The sequence below is a fragment of the Acyrthosiphon pisum genome, chromosome A3 (genome assembly GCF_005508785.2).
Source record: "Acyrthosiphon pisum isolate AL4f chromosome A3, pea_aphid_22Mar2018_4r6ur, whole genome shotgun sequence".
NCBI classification, from domain to species: Eukaryota; Metazoa; Arthropoda; class Insecta; order Hemiptera; family Aphididae; genus Acyrthosiphon; species Acyrthosiphon pisum.
Window position 1 is genome coordinate 32,445,080 of NC_042496.1, and position 17,540 is coordinate 32,462,619.

Below are 17,540 nucleotides of genomic sequence, written 5' to 3' on the forward strand. Positions count from 1 at the left end.
TACGTTTTGACACTTTTAGTCGTAACACAACAACGAACGATTCCCGTTCAGACATTATCCGAACGGACCTTTTTTTTATGGCAGCACCATGAGACTTTTTAGTCAAAACAGACATCTCCGCGATACCATCTATTCTCACACGGTTATCAATGAATAACGATCATTATCGATTTTCTAATGGAGACACACACACACACACACACACACACACACACACACACACACACACACGTGCGTAGAATTTCGTTGGTGTTTTGTGATTTTTTACGTTTTTCGGTTTGGGCGGATGACGCCGCAGTCTCGATCGACAACAACGCCATTGCAGCGGGGTATCACAGACCTATCCGAGTACCTCGGCAAATACCTAAAATATCTGAAGGTATCTAACCTAACCCGTGTTTACTCGGACAGAACACGAGACATAATAACGATATAATATAGGCTACATTACGCGGAGGATTACGTCCGGGCCGTGTTCTTATTATTGTTATTATTATGCACTGCTGCCGCTCTATTTGATAAAACAGTCGGGTGTCGTTCTGAGTAGGTTGTCCGGTAGTGGGTAACGAGCAATCGAGTTAAAAGGGATGTCGGGAATGCGTAAAAACAGAGGGTCGTAGCTGCGTCGTAATCTAGTTAAGTCGGCAGATAATGGTGCCGAGTGCGTCGGTGTAACGCAGCCGATTCTCCCCCCCCCCTCCAAACGCTGGAACAAAAGGTCAGAAGATTCCACGAGTTGTGTTTGGTTAAAATATTACACGTTTTTAATCTTTATTAATTTCGGAATTCATTACACACCCGAAAACTTAACGGACGACTTAACAAACGAAATCCATTGTTGAAACAGCGTGGCCAAGTGTTTTTACGCTTTCAACATGCGCGTATTAAACGGAATACACATCATTATAATATTATGATATTACTCGACGAGCTCGTCTGTGTCATTTTAATACTGCACATATATAGGTAATAATTATAAGTGAGCGAAGTGTGCGCGTAGACACGACTAGACAGTGATATTCATATTGTTCTGTTATAAACCAATAATATTTCATTGATAAATAAGCGAGAATATCTACTTTCAACTTAAATTTCTGTTAGTTTATGTATTATGAATTATAGTGATCATCGTTAAAATACAATAGGTAAAATACAATATTTACTAAATGCATCAAATGATTGACACTTACCTTCACTTATCTATCAAAATAATAATAATAATAATAATAATAATTAAGCCAGACATTATTCAAATTAAATATTTCGTTTTTCCTCGAGACGAATATAGTTAGATCCAAATAACTGACGAACTAACGTTATTTTATTTTATCAAATACACATTTAGAAATTAAAATGATCAAATTACATAAGACAAATGGCTGCCATCAAGCTAAATATAATTTACGTAAAACTCACTAACTATACCTATGATATTATGTTTTTGTGTCAATATAATTCATTTATCGAAATTACATGGATATGAAAGTTACATATTCGTAGTTATATTGTTTTTGCATTTTTGCATTTGATTATGACATTAAATTAAATACAACGTTTCAAGTTAATTTAACATTATGTTACGTTAATATTATGCTGCTCAATACCACAATGCTCAATAAATACAGACATTTACTATAGGTATTTAATATTTAAAAGTATACAAAGACGGTCAGTGTCTATTAAAACATATTTCATATCTGCAGGTTACAAATTAATAACATTCAATATCAAAATACATAAAAATTATTGTATTATAATTTATATTAGATAAATGTTAAAAAATGTCTTTTACAATTGTACGCCGCGCCAGTCGGAATAAAATAAAATTAGTGAAAACACGTGTTAATATTTTGGATATTCGCATGGCGAGAATGGACGGGGGTGTTGTATCGGTCTGGTAAAATAACCTATTGAATAACATAATATAATACATTAATCAATATATTATTTTAGAAAAATGAATGTTTCTTAATGTGTTCTCTGTAGATTCAAAAACTATTGGACCGTTTTCAATAGAAGTTATAGGTGCCAATAGATCCCTTGTGACTAAGAGGGTTAGAGTTTTTATAGCTTATTTTTTTAGAGTATAGCACACTTGCACTTAGTTTTAGCTCATGAAAATCGAATATTTACAATGTTGCCATTAATTACAGATTATATTACTATTATAATATTATAATTTGTAATATTACTATGAAATAACCATTTTTATAAATATATTTAATATGACAGGATATAAATATTAATATATTTTATTACAATAAATATAATTACAATGATTTGCTTTCTCGATTATTCTGGGATATATTTTTTTAATATCATAAAGAAGAGTCCCAATATTGACTATATTGGATTTATGTGGGATTTTAGCCATTCGCCGAATCCATCTCCAGTTGTGTAGACATAAAAAAATATGTCAAGAATCATGAAGTGGAAACTTTGAGTATTTGAGTAGATGTGCTAATATCTGGAAGTGGGGCCTTGATTTTTTTCTGTGTTAGTAATATTTTCAAATTGACTTTACCTTTACAAAGTAATACCTAAGTTAACATTAAAAGTGTTGAAAATAAAATGAATGTGAGGCTTCTAGAGGAAGCTTTTAGTATCAAAGTTTATGTTATACAATTATTTTAATAATTCTCCTCTCCTTTATATTGAACAATTTTCAGGTACTGCATTTGGTTGGTGAGCGTAAATGTATGTATATTATATGGTATTTAAATTGTCAATAGTCTACTGAAAAAAGCTTTTTTAGGTCCTGGGGAAATGAAAGCTATTTACAGGATATTTCCCAAGATATAAACTATTAAAAATAAAAATGAGACATAATAATATAGTTGTAGTAATAATATAGTATGATCATATGATTTAAAATATTACCTAAGTATTCGGCAGGTGGACAGAAATGATACATTTTTGGTTTCGACAATAATTTTTTAAACAAGTGCCTCTGGTCAGTTCTTCTACAAAATATAAAAAAAATTAGTCATTGCGATCTATCGTTAATTCATAACATATTACTTTAATTATGTATATATACGTTTGAGTGCATATTGGCGGAAACCTCGCTGTTTTTTTTTCTCTGTGAATTGCCAATAATCGCATAGTTCGAATAGCCAAGCAACAATGGGCATTGTTCTCAGGACGACAATAGTAATACAACAAAAATATCATCTACCACTACCCACCGCCCATCAGCCTACCACCCTCAGCCAATATAATACAATATATAATAGTTAATACGCGCCGTAACGGTCTAATAACACCGGAAGTGCACCAGAGTAAAAAAATGGAGAAAAAATGGTCACACGTTACTCGGACAATATCTTGGACGTATTTTCATCAATTATAGACTATGCCCTCGATTGGCTAAAAATAACTTCAGGATACGGCGCACGCATTTTGATATTATTGTCTTGGTTTCGAGCCGCAACTCTTTCGAATTTCAAAAAAACAAATCTCACGTTTAATAAAGTAATCACATCGCAGCAGTTGCCCTCGTGTTTATGTACCTATATATGCGTGATCTGTGCTCTATACGACTATACACAAACACAAGAAGGCGCATTGTCTCGTACATTTTTTTCTTTCAAAGTTTTCTCGGACCCAAAAGTATAGGCTAATCCGCATTCTCGTTTACCTTCGTTTTCCACCGTATATTGTTATAGCGCGAACACACGTTGACACGATTAAATACGAAATGCGTAGATTATGCGTAGAAATGCTTAAGATTATAAACTATTAGAGAGCCGTTATTTAGGCAGTCAAAATGTTACATAATATACACAGTGTTCTAATTTCTTACATTTTAAAATTACGCATCTCAAGATTGTTTTAATTTTAAGAAGAGTTTTCCAGATGACATCACAACAATGGGACGATCCCCAGTATGTTTCAAGAAATATTTTGTTTTTATCGTTTCATTAAACAGGTACTTTTAAAAATGAATACTCTTAAAAAATGTTTTTTAATTTAATTTTAATATAATAGTTACCTAATAATAGGTTTATTTTTAATCATCAGGGTTGAATTCACCTTTTATTTTTTTGGTATAACAGAGCTTACATTTTTACATTTAAAAATTTAATTTATCCTAACAAAATATTTTCATTAGATATTAAAAATATATAATTATTATAATACATATTATACATTTGTAACAATACATTGGTTATAAATCTATGAGTTCTATCTTAAGACCAATATGTTATAACTTATGACAACGTCACAACGACTTACGAATCTCCATAATAATGACTATAAAACAGAATTTTTTCATTCAGTACCTACAATAATATCCTCGATACAAATTAAAACTAAACATCAATTAAATTTACTTTAGGATGTACAGATTAGTTACTTCAAATAAAATTGTTTAATCGATATAATAATTTATATAAAAAAGGACAATTTCTCCTTATTTTTAACACAATTTGTCTTGATTACTATGTCATAAACTTGAAAACCCATACTATTTTATTAATATAGTATTAACTAGTTTCAGATAACTCAGTTTAGTTGAAAATACCATGAGATGTAATTACTCATAGGCAGATACAATATTTTAAGTGGCTTTTATGAGTCTTGTAAGATTAAAATCACTAATAATTAATAATGATACTAATAGTGTTGTAGGTATTATACTGCCGATTACATGAAAATCATAATAATATGCAAAATATTATGTGGAGGTAAATTAATATTTGCAAAAGCAGATTGACAAATAAATAAATGTGTATAAGTATATTATCGTCTTAAAAATTACGGAACAAAAAATAAATAAAAAGTATTATGTATTTATGTGCCTTCACAATATGATATCAATACAATAAGGAGTTATAGCGGTAAGAAATCTGTAGATTCTAATTTGAAAAATTTTAGAACTAGCTAGCAACCTGGATAGTGGATAAACCTAAGCTTAAAATGAAACAATAAGGGTTGCTTAACACTTTTATGCACCTGATTGAAACAATAAAATGCTAATTGCGCCTGCTGAAATAATATTTTCATATCGATTTCTCATCATCTCGTTTTTAGAAAATGTCGACAGTTAAATATTCCGTTTACTCGGTATTTTATTACATAGTATTATGTTATATTACCTTAGAGTTTCGGGATCAAAGTTATACCTTGAGTAAATGCCGTTCAACAACAACACAATTTACGTGCACATTTTATGATTTTATATTTCCGAATTCCGTACCCACCTACATCGAGTGGACGGCGTACAATTATTTTCATTTTTCGTTTGTTTATTACATTTTGTGACTAAGTAAATCATTATAAAACCACTTCAATATTTCGAAAATTATTGAACTCTTATAACGAAATCACAAAAGTTTTTAGATTTAAATAAACACCGTATATTTTACAAAAAACAAAATCCCAGAAAATAAGTTACTTGCAAATTCGTTTTAAGCTCGTTAGGTATTTAATCAGTCTCAGATTTTATTTAACTCGATGGTTATATTTCTTTAAACAATATGTTAATGCTTTGAATTATTGTACTTCCGTGCAACCGTTTTCAAACTTCTAATATCAATAAATTTGTTTTAATTAAAATAGCCGGCGTGCCTTTGTTCGCTTTTTTCGCGTTCGATCATAAAGTTATATGAGTGTAATTTATTTTATTGCGCACACTCGAGACACGTTCAAACATAATATAATAATACTATAATACGCATGGCATATTTAATGACTTTGATAAATTCCTTTAGTAAGGTGTCAAAGGCTTATAAGATAATTAGAGTTCAGATTTCCTAGAAATTTTTTTTTCTTCTATCAAAATAATATGCCAAATGGAGCTATTTCTGCAGTGGTGTGCACCTTAAGGATGTGGACCTCCTAAGTGTGGAATTCCATCACTAAAATGAACTGAATTTGAGTATTCAAATCATGTGACAATTGTAATCAGTTTCCTTTTGATGTAAATTATAATCTTAGTAATAATTAACAACAATAAATAGGTACGAAACAAAATTATTTATTAAGTTGGTACTTGGTAACACCTCGAAAAATTATTAATTAGTTCTAGAGTAGAAAAAAAAAACAATTTTGATATTTCGCTCGTTAGATTAATATTTCTTGACTTTTATGTTCATTATTTTTTTTACAAAATGTGGCTACGGATTGAAATGATTGAAAAGTTTGTATATTTATTTTTATATCGTATTATCTTATTACTGTGGTAGATTTTTCAGATTTTTTCATTTTTTAAATTTTCTTTTTTTCTTATAACCGTCTATATGAGCATGCAACAAGCCAACCTAATAATTTAATATACAATATTGTACTTTAATTAATTGTAACGAATGCGTTTTAACACGTCTGAGTAAAAGCAAGTAAACTATGAATCTATTTATTTGGAATTGTTTCTAACCTAATAACCTTCTTAGAAAATATATTAGAAGTTAATAATATTATTAAATTGAAAGAACAAAATGACTAAGGCGTTTTTTAAAACAATTACGAATACCTTTTTAGGATTTTAGTATTTTTTTTTTTTAGACTTTCATATTATAGAGCTACAACACCCTATATTGTCGGACAAGAATATTAGATTATTATAGTTATATCGTAGGTAGGTACGTCATAATCGCCAAGATATCACGTGATGGCCGCGCGCAGTTGGTGGACAGGTAAATAATTGTCTAAAACTGAAGTCATGATAATAATAATATATTGTCGTCAAAATGTCGGTGGCTTGCGACCGAGATAAAACAATATCTTTCCATAGCGTTATGGGTATGGCTCGTGATAGACGCGTCTACATTGCCCGCTGAAGCGTGTCCGCTAAAAGGTCGTATATTACAGGCTGTTCGGCCAAAGGCCGCCGCCGCGCCGTTGCATTATTGAGTACCTACCTATACCTATACGTACGTATATAAAACAACCGTCTCGCTCGCCCCGGTCAGTGTCTGTCGTCGTCGTCGTGTGTATGCGCCGAAAAGGACAACCTTTATTTCGGGGTCAGTGGTCTGCTAAATGGTTTGTTCATTATTTAACCCGAGCCTGGGCGGGGACCCGACTTTAACGCATCGCCGCCCGAAATCACTGTCGACAGAGATCGCGCGCCGCCGCCGTGTCTCTGCGGGTCGGACAAATTCGCGTTAGGTTAGGCGCAGTCACAGTGGCGGCTCGTGTGTATGTGCACAAGTGCACGTGCACTACCTACCCAACCTCAAGAAAAATTGAAAACATAACACAATAATACAACTAAGTACCTGCTATGTAATTAGGATTATTTTCAAAATATAAAAATGTAAATTCAGAATATAAAGAAAATAATAATATAATAATATTATATTTAATATTTGGAGTGGGTTATTTCGACTGCTAAACGGCCGTCCGCGAAGGAACGGTATCGGCGTGTATTATTATAGTATACGTATACTATAGTGGCAGTACTGCAGTTGTGCACACAATCGTTGTGCACATTTGTACAGTGTAAAAATTAAAGCAAGTCGAAACACGCAGCCCGCGTTATAATGGAATTGGTGTGCACATGGCCAATTAAATTGTTTTCAGCGAATTATTTTCGACGTCGCGTCGCAGCAGCGTCGTTGCGCGTCGGCATCGGCATTATTATGTTATTAAAGTTTATTTTTACTCTCGTAGTCTCGTTTATTTATTATATTCCGATTATCAGCTGATAATATTAGCTAGTCAGTAGTCGATCATTATCGGAAATTCAAAACATTAATCGTGACAATCGTATTTCTGTTTTTCATCGACGACCGACATTAACGTATATTAATATTATATTATTATTATTTTATTCGTGTATTTTTTTTTGGATGTGCACTACTTCATTAAAAACCCACGAGCCGCCACTGGGCGCAGATTAACGCGACCCCATCGCAGGAGGGTGTTTTTTCGGTCCGCCAAGTGAATCCACTTTATTTTTATTCTTCGATTGATATAGTGGCTGTCTATCGAAATTCAAGTCGCCGTGTGGTTACTGTGGTGATGGCGCGTCATAAGTATGATAAATTCGCGGTTCGTAAACCGCCGAACGAACACGGTTATGATAATAGGTTTATACATCCATATTATTATTTTTCAACTGTGATAACGCACCATTTTGATGACGATGAAAATACATTTATCAAAAATATCCATTCCCGCATGCGTCTTAACCGCGGTAGTAGATATCTACAACCATAGTCTTAACTCTCAAGGTGGGTTTCCACTAGATACGTGTACGTGCATAAAAATACTTAAAGCTTTGTTCACACTACACCGTGTCGTGTAAAATAATCACGGTTACCACAGTTACCAAACGATACCGCATAGTTGAATTTATTCAACTTTTGACCGTGTGGTTACATTAAGTATGAACCCGGCTTTATCCGCACATAAATGTAACCACATGGTCAAAACTTGAATATATTCAACTATGCGGTATCGCTTGGTAACTGTGGTAACCGTGATTATTTTACACGACACGGTGTAGTGTGAACCCGGCCTTACTGTGATTGATTGGTATACACGGTAAGCTTTTGGTATACCAGGGTGTTATACGTTCTTACCACAGGCTTGACCATGATACCATTGTTATATTCTGTGATGATACCATGAAGTTGGATCCAGTTCAACTTTTCACGTGTACACGGTTCTGTATTGATAACAATTTTGATAACATAAGAATATACGAGGTAACTAATAATATGTTACCAATCCATAACCAATCAACCGATGGGAAACGTTTGTGAGACCGTTCATAGCGAACGTATCCGGTCAATATATGCACGTAAACGTACACGTATGTAGTGGAAACCCACCTTAAAGCCGGATCCACAACTGCGTCGTGTGTCGTGTCGTATCGATCAAATCGTATTGTGATTTGGATATTACTTTTTTGGTATCATGTAATAACCAAGTTGCAACCGAGTATACCAAAAATTGACTACAGGGGATTCATGCCTCGTCGTGTCGTGTGAATCTTTTTGAATCCTTTGCTCAACTTTTAAACCATATTGGTTACCAGTCGTATAACCAAGCTCTCGCACGACACGACACACGACGTAGCTGTGAACGTGCCTTTAAACCGCCGTGACTTAACACGTTGACCACCATGTGCACTTATAATAATATGAGATCTCATCAAACTTTGTCATAGCCGCCACGGTGTTTTTTCATACGTTTACATAAACAGAGTATTATCAATTTAAAGAAATATTGATCTAAAAAAAACTAATAAAGATGATATTAGCAAGCTTGTAGCCTACTGAAAGTGGCAACACTGTACGTTTTACAACCAACGAGAAAATACTGAGAAATATCGTTTTCACTTTTCAGTGAGATTTCAGATGAGATCTCAAAATCGAATTTAAGTAGTTTTTTTTTTTTAAATTTAGAATTCGATCTCGTAGCAAATTTAAGTGACATAGTGAAAAAACCCTTTGGCGTGTCAACGTGTTTTGAAAATAATACGAAATGGCGAGTATTCAAACATAGAGTCGACGCAAACCCATCGAATAATGTGTACCTACTTTACGTTTTCCGGATTCATTAGGATTCATAGGTAAGTTTGTTAATAGCTATAAAACTTATTTATAAGCGCGTCAAGGAAATCGATCGTCAATATTACAAACAATTATGGTTATAATCTTATAATATTATGCTGTGAATTCGATGATTTTTCACATTAATACATTTCGTACCAAATAAAAAATTAAATAAAATACTTACAATTATTATACGGATGTATAACAATTTTAAATATACAATTGTACTTCCCATATTTTTTCTGAGTTGAGACTTAAGTGCATAATATAATAATTGCATAATATAATTCTGTATTTTCATGTTTTTAGTGCATATTTATTATAATATTATATTACATATTATAATATTTGTCATTTGAATATGATATTTTAATATTATAAGAAGCTTATTTTACATAAATTCTTTTAACATTATTAATAACATAACTATATATTTAATGTGTTTTTATTTTTTCCACTTATGTTTTTTTTTATGTAAATATAATTAAATTAAATAATATTAAAATTAATATTAACTTATTTTATTTGGCTTATTTTTCAACATTAAGCGTGTTTCCTTATTCTTACTGCATATGAGTGGATGTATATTTTATCAGGTCTTAGTGCATACAATTCACAGCCCTGTCTATAAATTATAATATATTTATCTTCAATAATACTGCAATGGGGTTGGGGAATCTGTTGTATGTAGGTATAAAGGTAATTCGGTGAGCGTTTTCAGAGCCATTTGAATTCTATTTTAAACATAACATCAGGAAAAGTAGTTAAAATATTAAGTTACAATTGATATTATGTTTAATTATTATTCAATTATTACATTTTAATTTATCCTTTAGTAAGCTATCTCTCATTGTGCTATACATTTAATAAAATTAATTTTGTATATATTTTATCATCATTATTTGATTATATTATTGATAATATTATTAGTTAGTTAGTTAGTCATTACACATGATTAACATAAATTATTGCTCGTTATTATTTTTCTAGAGCATATTGTTGTTATTGTGCATAAATATTAAAATGCTTAATTTTTGAACACATAAATTACCATCGTAGAAAGTTAAAAGATATGGCTGAGACCAAATGATATTTCCCTAGTAGGTATATTTATATATTAAACCTGTGGTAGTAAATAATAAAATGAGATCCGGGTACGAGTCGTTATTCGTTTGAAACTTTGAAATATTATATTATTTTTTTGTAATTTAAAAAAACAAATGAAAATTTCTAGCCAAAAAAGTAATTTATCTTTATCTTATCTATATATATATATATATATATAAAATATAATAATATATATGTATATATATATTTTGTTATTCTGGTTCAACACTATGCTCGATCGATCAAATGCGTATACCACACCGTAGATAATTTGATAAAAATATTATTTTTTTTATTTTGTCGTTACAAATTTATGCCATAAAAAACTCCTGCAACAGCTATAATGGCGTTATATTTAATTAATACAAACACAATCATAATTCGCCCTCACTGCAAGGTTGTCGCAGTAATAATAATGCTAATAATAAATTTACTCGTCATTTTCTCGTTATTATATTATTGTTTTTTCCTCGGGTCCCGCAGTAGTTTTTCAACTTTCACCGCGATCCGGCTCTCCGTCGAAATTGAATACCGGACAAATTATTTCCTTTTCTTCGGGTTTTTTTTTCACCTATACAATAATACCTATATAAAATATATATTCAAATAATATTCTCTTCGCCCGGTCGCGACCCTATCGCTGCAGCACGAAAAAAAACTTTTTGCTGTCTGTCTGTTTTTTTAATAAAGTTACACGCGCCTCCCTCGGTGGCGGTATACGGTTGGGCAAGAGTAGATTTTTTCTACCAGCTGGGAACCCTAAGCACCATTCGAAATTATAACCTGAGCCTGAGGGATGCGGTTGAAAAAAAATGCTTGTCATTGAGTCTAAAAGCATTTTCTGCTACGGGTCTTCTTCTTTGGGACGTGTTATTTTTTTCTATTCGCAAAAACCCGCACTTCTTTCCATTATTTTTGAACCTCTCCTTTCTACTCTGTCCATCCATCTTGTAGCTACCCCCATTGCCGCCAAGTTTTCGCCCACACCGATATTATTATATTAATAACACTTTGGGGGCGCCCCAAAGTTTTTCCGATATTAAAAGAGGTTTTTAAATATTCGCTAGAGCGATTAAATTGGTAATATTGCATCCCCGTGCCACCTTTATGTTATTATAATTTATAAGTCACGGGATCGGTCGCCCTATATATCACAACTGTTCCGTTATCTTTTCCGATATGCCTATCTCGTTTATCCAGTACCGTCGTCACACAAAAGTTTCTCCACCTGCTCCGATGACCGGGGCGAGAACGAACAAAATATTTTATTTTATGATTAACTTATTTAGTTTATACCGTCATTGCTACCGCGGCGGACCGCCTTAAACCTATTACCCACTAAATATCTATTTATTTACGGCCCAATTATTATTTTTAACTCTGGTTTTCTTGCGTGTTATTATATTATACCTACATATAATTCCTGTTTTAAATAGTTACGGAAATTTAATAAATTTAAATTACACTAGGACTTTTTAGAAATTATTTCGTGCTTGTACTACGCACTTTTGCGAGAACCTTAAATTTATCTACGATAAACTATCGTCGTCTATATATTAGGCCAAACGACCTTTAATGGCAGATACAAACTATCTGTGCGAAGTTCAACCCAAAAACATATATATTATAAATAATAATATACAAAACTATAGATCATGACACTTATATTGTTACAAAGAATAAGTCGATAAAATGTTATTGCCTTTATGATCCAGATACGATTGTATCCCGTTCGCGTCATTTAATATGTCCTGGGTTGTCATATAAGTAAAATATATTGTTAGTAAAAAATAATACGGGCTCTATCGTGGAAACTACTCGAACTATAGACACAAAAGAAAAATGGATCGATATATTTTTTTGTAATCCAAATATGTAAAAATTCAAAACACAAAACTATTCTATATTACTATACGGTTTACGATCGTTAATTATCACACTAATTTTATTATTAATATAGATAATTAGTTTTTATTCAATATCAATAATTTCTAAATTATAATGCTGAACCAATAAGTCAGTTAACGTTGTTAAATGAAAGTCTAATTATTGTCGTTTAATTTTCAACCACGATAATGTAATAATATATTGTTAATTGTTATATTCAAAAATATTGAATACAGTATTGTAAATTATAACTACATAAAAACGACAAAATTATAAGAATCCAAATGTTAAGACAGTTGATTTTTTAAAAAAATGTATATACCTATATAATTAAAAAAAAAAAACCAATTAGTTCAATCGAAATTATAATGTTTTAACGGCATTCAATCACATAACTGAACGTGTTCACAATCTTATTAACACTAAATTTAAATTGTGATACATCGAAACATTGTAGAACAGAACTAGAGCTCTGGGTCGAAATAATATAGGATAATCAAATTCAAATTTGATGTGGCCATCGCGTGTGTTTTGAAAATACGAAATATAATATGTTGGTCAGACTTTAAAATGTTCTAAACTAGACACGTTTTATCATTAGAATAAACATATTATGGGTACTCGTAAATCCTATTTATCGTTGACTCCGGATTAGCATTAACGTTGGTTTGCTTATTCATATTGCATACCTAGTGTTTTAATAATTAATGTGTATATTATAGTTATATAATTGATGACTGTTTTGTTATTATTTGTATTATGATGAAATATACCTAATAATTAATTAACTATGTGATATTAGGGTAATTATTTTGAGATTAAGATGACAATAAATTATCACAATAATTCGAAACACTATTATTTTATTATCGTGTAGTCCAAATTAAATTATTTTTAACTTGGTACTGTTCAATTAATAAGAACAGTCTTTTTATTTAATCCATTTTGAAGAAATCGCTTTACTTTTTATGCTATAAAACCTGCATCAGTATTTAACTACACTTTCCCTGGGCATTATCAAACTAAATGTGTTTCAATCAATCATTGAATAAGTTAAATTTATCATTTGTATAACTATTTAAGTGAGTTATTTAAATATTATATAGATCGAGATTTGGGACGCTTATGTAATCACCACAGGCATGTTGGTATTTGTGGTATGACCCCATATTAATCAGTCAGATACCAATGATGCCTTCTTTGTCTATCATAGTCTTATTTAACTATGGCACAAAATTATGTATAGACAACAAAGGTTAAGTATTTGAATTCTTAACATTTTAAATTACATCCAAATGAATGAAATAAAATTACACAAGTTTCATGACAAATTGGTTTGATAAGTAAAAAAAAAATACTGACGAACAATATGGTTTTTAGATTCTATGCGTGAGGCAATGCATATATTTTAATAACTTGTTTACTATAATAATAAATACCATACGTGTTCGACAACCAGTGGCGCAACAAGGGCTGAAATTTTAGGAGGGCTGTAGCCCCTACCTGACATTACATGAAAAATTACCCGTGGGGGCGATGCCCCACACCCCCACATATGTTCACTTAAAAATATAAAAAAAATCATCCAAATAAAATCAATTATTTATTTACTCAAGTATTTATAAATATTTTTTTTGACAATACATCGATTAGCCCGAACATAGATATTACAATGTGTCGTCAAATTTGAGACTTAAAACGGTCATCTCATAGACTTCAACATCTTCTTTTTGCACACAGGGTAATTATACCTTATTTGTTTATATATTTTATACTATACCTAATTTTCAAACACTAACAATAATATTTTTTGGTTATAACATATCCCCGAAATAAAATATTACGTTTCCAAATAATATTTTAACGATATGTAAATAATAGTAATTATTATTAGAAGTAGATTTTACAAGTTTTACTTAACATAGGTAGATACTAGATACAATATTTAAAAGATTATAAAATAAAAATATTTCGAATGAACGATACATCAAATGAAATAAATAATTATTAAGCAAATAGTTAATGAATGTAGGTACCTAATCAGTAATATTTTAAAATAACTATTAACACATGTTGTTTTACATGGTGATATAAAACAAAAAAAAATGTATTGTTAATTTTTTAATATTATTTATTATAATAATATATTAATTTTTTTAATGAAAAGTATACCTATATTATACAAATGTAATGATAGATTTGTAATTAAATATTAATAATGTAATAATCACATTAATTATGTTTAAAAATGCCATGTGGTTGTTAGTAATATTGTATTCTGGGGGTTATTTTTTCTAGGGTCGGGGATTTTTTTCAAAGGATTTTTATTCCACTATTACTCATCTCTATGTTATAGTTCAGTGAATAAGTATACTGTAAAATGATGTGTAATAATATTACCAAATACAAAATAATTTATATCATACTGACATAAATTGTTTCTTTAAAACGAATACAAGCATACAGCTTATGATATTTGCCTATTTATCATAGGCAACATAAAAAAAAGTTTAAATAATTACATTATTTTCCAAAAAATAAAAATAAAAAATACGGTTTAATTTTTAAATATTTGTTAATATTTTATGAAATAATTGAATAATTTATTTTTAGGGGGCTATTACAAGTTTGGGGGGAGGCTAACCCAACCCCCTCTAGTTGCGCTTATGTCAACAACTTTAGGTATACACACAATTGATTTGATTAGTTTATTAATTTATATTCATTTTATAAGTTGTTTCAATCTGTAATTTTAATGAAAAATAATAGCACTTAATAGAATTTTGTATACCAAAGAGTCGAGAATGTTATCATTGTATTCATTGATTATAAATTAAATTAAGTAACTTTATTAATTTATGTATTTTTCATTATTTATATTATATTTATATATTTTTCTGCCAAATCCATGCTTGAACTACCCCAGACGCCACATAAGATTCACTGGCCGAAACATAAACGCAAAATAATTGTAATGGTATTAAAATAAGAGAGAATGAATCTTACCCTGCGTGGTTGGTTCCGTGGTAGTAATAATTTATTTTATTTAGAAAAATTTAAAATCTTTAATTATCTTGATCAATCAATTTATTGATAAATCATATATATATATATATATATATGAGTTTTTAAAACCATTCATTGACGACACTCCAGAATATATTGATTTTTGTAGTCACATTATTAAAGGTCTTTGCTATATCATTTATTTTTAGATAACTTGGAGGATTACTTGGAAGGTTATTTGATGCCAAAACCAAGCCTGGATTAAGAGGGGGGTCCAGGGGGGTCATGTCTCCCGGGCCTTGATAGTTAGAATTTATTTAGGGGCCTCAGATTCGTCCATTATAGGCTATAACACTGCATAAATCACTTTAAAAATCGATGATTATTTAGGGAAGAAAAAGCCTGCAGTAAATTATAATTTATAAATAAAGTTATTATATTCATTATGTATTGCTATACACCTAATACCTATATATATATTTATTACAGCAGGTTCCTATAATATTAAATAATATAATATACATTATTTTTTTTTCGTACAGGAGCCTCATTTAAATCTTTGGCCCCTGGGCCTCAAAATGTCTTAATCCGGGCTTGGCTAAGACATAAACACGTATTTTTCATAATTTTTTAATTTATTACACTAAGATTGATAAAAATTAAGTTACATTTTACTTATAAAATAAGCTATTTTTAAACATTTTTTTCACCGGACCTGCATGCACCGAATTTCGACCAAATAGCCTTTTAGGCATTGTGTACATATAATTACTATTTTACGAGTATAATGCACCTCCGAAGTACATACCGTCGACCACAGGGTTCGAAAGAGCCTTGAGCCCTCGCTGAAACGAAAACCACGAGTACGTGGGCCAAACGGCACAGGACACAATATAATCAGGATCCGCGATCATGAAATATATCACCGACAATCATACTGCAACCATGCCAACATTTTTACGGTAAAACTTTTTGAATCCATACCGACAAGACTGACTTCAAAATAGTACCTTTATTAAATGAAACACAATAATTGGCAGAAATTAATTCTCCATTAAAAAGTTAAATGTTTGTACCTACAAACTTTAATCATAATACAGGCGCTTTTGGCCTATTTATATCCAATACAATTCTATGATTAATTTGAGTGATTTGGGGGCTGGTATTAAACCGAAAAAAACCTAATATTGGTATCGAAACTTTTCCACAATAATAATTATTTAATTATTGGTAGGTACCTTTAAAATCATCGCAAGGTTCCGGTCTACGAATTATATAATTTCATAACACTCATAATATGTAGGTGCCTATTCATTATAACAATAATGTACATTGTACTTACTATTTCACTATATACCTACTTACCTACGAGTTCAATTTTATTGATTATAATATAATTTTTTTTTTTTATTTATTATATGTATTGTACGTAAAACGTAATTATATAATATTATATTGAGAATTACTCAATTTTATATTTTTTAAACTTATTTATTTACGAACACTTTTCAAACGGTATAATCAACTAAAGTATCTAAAAATATGGTCCTTCGGTTTATTTAAAAATTCCAAAATTTAAAATGTAAATAAATTCAATAATACGATATAAAATGAGTGTGTAAGTATGATTGATGAATCACCTAGTACATAATATTATAAAATATGTGTAACGCTAAGGTTTTGAAATTGTTTATTGTGACGATAATTTATTAAACTATAATACTAATAGGTAATAATCATTGCGTCTTTGTGATTAGCACTGATGCTCAATAATTGGAACCATGTTCAGTTATTCACAGAAACACAGTCACACATCATTATTTATACATATTTTCGAGTACTTAATGAAAAGTGAAAACACTCCTTAGAAAGTATATTTCGCATATTATGTTACAGCTTACAGAGCAGCTGCAGTCGCCAAATTAAAAAAAAAAATTCTCAATGAGGTCTATATTATACTTTGTAGAACAATAGTTTTCACTGTGTATTTCCTATATTTTTCTTTGACACGATCACGTAGGTCAGCATGTG

General features: G+C 30.5%; 1 protein-coding gene across 2 annotated transcripts in view; it reads left to right on the top strand.

Annotated features, from left to right (window-relative positions):
• LOC100573428 (peroxidasin homolog) overlaps positions 1-17,540 on the top strand; it is a 459,362-nt gene that overhangs the window by 191,050 nt on the left and 250,772 nt on the right. The window lies entirely within an intron of this gene.